This window comes from Suncus etruscus, chromosome 1, assembly GCF_024139225.1.
Source record: "Suncus etruscus isolate mSunEtr1 chromosome 1, mSunEtr1.pri.cur, whole genome shotgun sequence".
NCBI classification, from domain to species: domain Eukaryota; kingdom Metazoa; phylum Chordata; class Mammalia; order Eulipotyphla; family Soricidae; genus Suncus; species Suncus etruscus.
In genome coordinates, this window is record NC_064848.1 from 21,150,539 (window position 1) to 21,154,828 (window position 4,290).

General features: G+C 33.8%; 1 non-coding gene across 1 annotated transcript; it reads right to left on the reverse strand.

Moving 5' to 3' along the window:
* Nucleotides 1-1,194: 1,194 nt before the first annotated feature.
* LOC126033667 (U2 spliceosomal RNA) lies at nt 1,195-1,385 on the reverse strand. Its single transcript, XR_007504482.1, has one exon. It is a non-coding gene; the product is annotated as a U2 spliceosomal RNA (small nuclear RNA).
* Nucleotides 1,386-4,290: the final 2,905 nt, after the last annotated feature.

A 4,290-nucleotide genomic window follows, 5' to 3' on the forward strand; every position in this document is an offset into this window, starting at 1 on the left:
TAAACTTTTATAAGAACATTTTTAAGCTGAACATTTTATGTTTAATGTGCCACTAAAAATTCCAACTTTGAAACAGTTTCATTAACTTAAATTTTATTCTAAAGTGATCTCACTCTAAATAATACAAGTGGACCCAAGTTATTAATGGAAATTATTATAATAAAAATAATTTATTAATCTATAAATGTGCCAGTGCCACTATGTTAGAAAAATAAGTTAAAAAATCTTCCAGCCTGGCTTTTTAGCCACAATTACCAGGTATAACTAGAGAAGTCATTTTTCTCCCTGAATCAGTTCTTATTCTGAAATTATTAAAAATATTTTACAGACCTCTTATAGAATTATTACATATAATGAAAAACAAACTACACATGAACCCATAGTGTTTTGCAAATCTTACTCTCAAATTTTGGCTTTCTTAAAGAGAGACAAGAAGACAAGATTTTATAGTTGTCATAATTATTCTAGTATACATGGCACTATCTTGAATATACATATACTTAAAGAGCTTTATATATTATTTTTCCTACAGGAGATTATATTCTAAATATAAAGCCTAAAGTATATTTTCTTTTGATGAGAAAGGTATCCTCCTAGATTGTGTTCAGAGGATACCAGGACCATCTCCAGTTCTCACCAACAGGATTATTTGGTTGCAACTTAGGACTTGATTTTGTAGTATTTTTAGTCTTATGAGGCTGGAAATTAACCATTATATGCTCAGTGACACTCAGGGCCTCAAACGTCACACCCAGAGGTACTAAGAAATCCATGTGGATGTGCGGATTAAACCAGCACCTTATACAAGGTTGTGTTCTAAGCCTTGTACTATTTATCTCTCCATACCTAAGGTATGTTTGATTTATAATACTGGTCTTATTTTATTTTATTTATTTTATTTTTTTGGTTATGGGACCACATATGGCGGTGCTCAGAGGTTGCACTTACCTCTACACTCCTGATTTACTCATAATGGGCTTGGCGAACCATAAGTGATACTGGGGATCAAACCAGGGTTGGTCATGTGCAAGACAAATGCCCTTCCCACTGATGTTCGATCCCCCAGCAACCCATATTGTCCCCCAAGCTAGAAGCTATTTCTGAGTGCATAGCCAGTAAGCCCTGAGCGTTACCAGGTGTGGCCCAATAACCAAAACAAAAAAAAAAAGAATACTCAGACACTTTTTTTTTATGGGGGGGTGCACCGTTCCCGGAAGTACTGCAATACCGGGTCGATGCGCGGAGCGGACGGAGCAAGCTCCTCTTCCGACTCCCAGCTCCAAAAATCCATTTAATATATTGTCCTCGGATAGAGGACGTATCAGATATTAAACTGATAAGAACAAATACTACACTTGATCTTAGCCAAAAGGCCAAGAAGCGATGACACTTTTTAATATTTAAAATATACTTTTCCAAAGGTAATACTAAAATTTAAACTTATTCATAAAATGTCAATATAGTATATTTTGTTATATTTGGTCAGATGTTAGAAAAAATATAAGCATCTTTTAAAAATGATTAATACCATTGTGTGCATGCTTATATATGATGCGTATGTGTTATTATTTGTATACCCAGAGGTACATTCAGTATATTTAGATAATAGAGAGAAATCAGTAAGCTGTGAGGAGTAGAGTGGCATCTTGATGCACCTTTCTGTCTGCTGACATTTAAAATATCAAGCCAAAATTTGTAAATAATTGGTTAGCATGGTTATATTTATCTATGAAGGGGAAAAATAAAAGGTACAATAATTGTTCCAAGATTGATCACATTAAAATTGTTTCTTAATAATAAAACAATATTCACAAAAGATGTCATATTTGTAATATATCAATATTGTAATATAGCAATATATAGCTATATAGGTATTTTACTAATAGCAATTTGAAATCCCTTGGAAACAATGATGTCAAGAAAGATAAAAAACTGACTTGAAGTATAGGATATTCAAAGAACAGTAGACTTTTGATTATTTTTTATTCAGTACAAGGAAAGAGCTGTGTGTCTGATATGCCAGAAAATAGTGTCTGTTCAAATAATACAATTTGCATAGACACTATGAAACTCAACATAAAGATAAATATGATTGTTTGGTCAAAGTGAGAAAAGATAAAATATTAAAACTGAAAACTACATTGACAACTCAGCAAAATACTTTTGTGAAGCAGAAGCAGCTAAATATTTTATCACTGTGAGCAAGTTGTCAAGTTGTCAAGCTAATAGCATATACTGGCAGACCATTCTTAGAGGGAGAATATGCCAAGAATATGTGTCCAGAGAAGGCAGGTTTATTTAGTACAGTGAGTCTGTCAGGACCTACAATTATACAAACTATGAAGAAATGGGAGACAATTTGCATCAGCATTTTCAAAACTATCAAAAAACTTTCATATTTTTCCTTGGCACTCGACAAAAACAATGTTGTTCGTGATTCTGCACGATTTCTAATTTTTATTCATGGGACAAATGATTATTTTGAAGTCATAGAAGAACTTGCTGCACTGCAAAGCTTCAAAGGAACAACTACAGGTGAGGATATCTATGAAAATGTTTGCCAAACTGTGAATGGTTTGGAGCTGGACTGGGCTAAACTAGCTAGCATGACAACTTATGGTGCTCCTAGCATAGTGGAGTCTAAGAAGGAGTAATTGCTCTCATTAACCAAGAGATGAACAAAAATAACTATTCTCATCCAATAGCCATAAACTGCCTCATCCACCAACAAGAGTTGTGTTGTAAATCACTGAAGTGGAAATCTGTTATGAAAATTGTGGTATCTTGTGTTGACTTCATTAGAGCTCATGCACTAAACCACAGACAATTTCAGGATTTTTTGTCTGAGCTAAATGTTGACTATGAAGATGTTCTGCATCACAAAGTCTGTTGGCTGAGTCAAGGTAGAGTTTTGAAACATTTCTATGAGTTACTTCCACAGATTACAACTTTTCTGCTTTCAAAATCAAATAATTACCAGAGCTCAGTGATACAGAATGTAAATGGCACCTTGCCTTTCTGACAGATATAACAGAGTTACTCAACAATTTCAATGTGCAATTTTAAGGAAAGCAGAAGCTCATCTGTGAAATGCAATCACATGTCAAAGCATTTGAAGTAAAATTAGGCCTCTTCATCAAATAAGTGAAGGAGGCAAACTTCTGCCTTCTCTTCACAACTCAAAATCTGTTAGCAGATCTGTTGCATTCCCAAACAAAACATGTATAGATTACTGGAAATCTATACTTTACTCCTTTACTGCAAAAGGAGTACCAAATTAGATTTAAAGAGTTTCATCTCCACGAATAGGAAATACAACTTTTCGGGAATCCATTGTCTATTGAAAATGTGGATACAATTTACCAAATGGAACTGACTGAACTGCAGAATTGTGATTTTCAATGACGCATTCAAGTCAAGAAGCTTTCTTAATTTTTAATTCAACTCTCCCTCTGAAACATATCCTCATCTCAGGAACAAGGCACTCAAAATGGCAACCATCTTTGGCAGCACTTATGTCTGTGAACAGACTTTTTCAAGAATAAAACATTTGAAATCTCCCACCAGATTAAAACTAATGGATGCACACTTGCATATTTTGTTATGACTGTCATTGACAAATATGGAACCAGACATTTAATTTAAGTCTGTTGTTTAACATTATAATACAAATTATCTTTATAAAATTACCTATAGTCATATATAAATACTGGATCTGTTTAAAGTTAACTATATTTTAGCAGAGCAATGAACAATCTGTATGTATAGTCACATGTAATTACCCAAACCGGTCTGGTTATTCTGATATCTGAGTACAGAAATAGCAATGACTTTATATATTCTTGAATTCCAAATATATTGAATATCCTGCAAAAAATTTTATGAAGCACTAAGAAATTCTTAATAAAATATGCAAGCATACTCCTCAAATCCATATGTGGAATTATTTCCAAGTAGCATAAAGAGTTAAAAATGAAAAGTAAAATGAGAACACTAGTGATAGTGGTTATGTGACTCTTTAAGAACACAATGAAGCTAGTTTAAAATGTTTCACAAGGGCAGGAGAAATAGCACAGCAGTAGGGTGTTTGCCTTGCATGTGGCCAACACAGGACGGAAGGTGTGCTCAAATCCCAGCATCCCACGCCCTGAGCCTGTCAGGAGTGATTTCTGAGCATAGATCCAGGAGTAACCTGAGCGCCACCAATTATGATCAAAAACAAACAAATAAATAAATAAATAAATGTTTCACAAGACATAAGTCAAGTATTTAAACCTGCATAAATCAGAA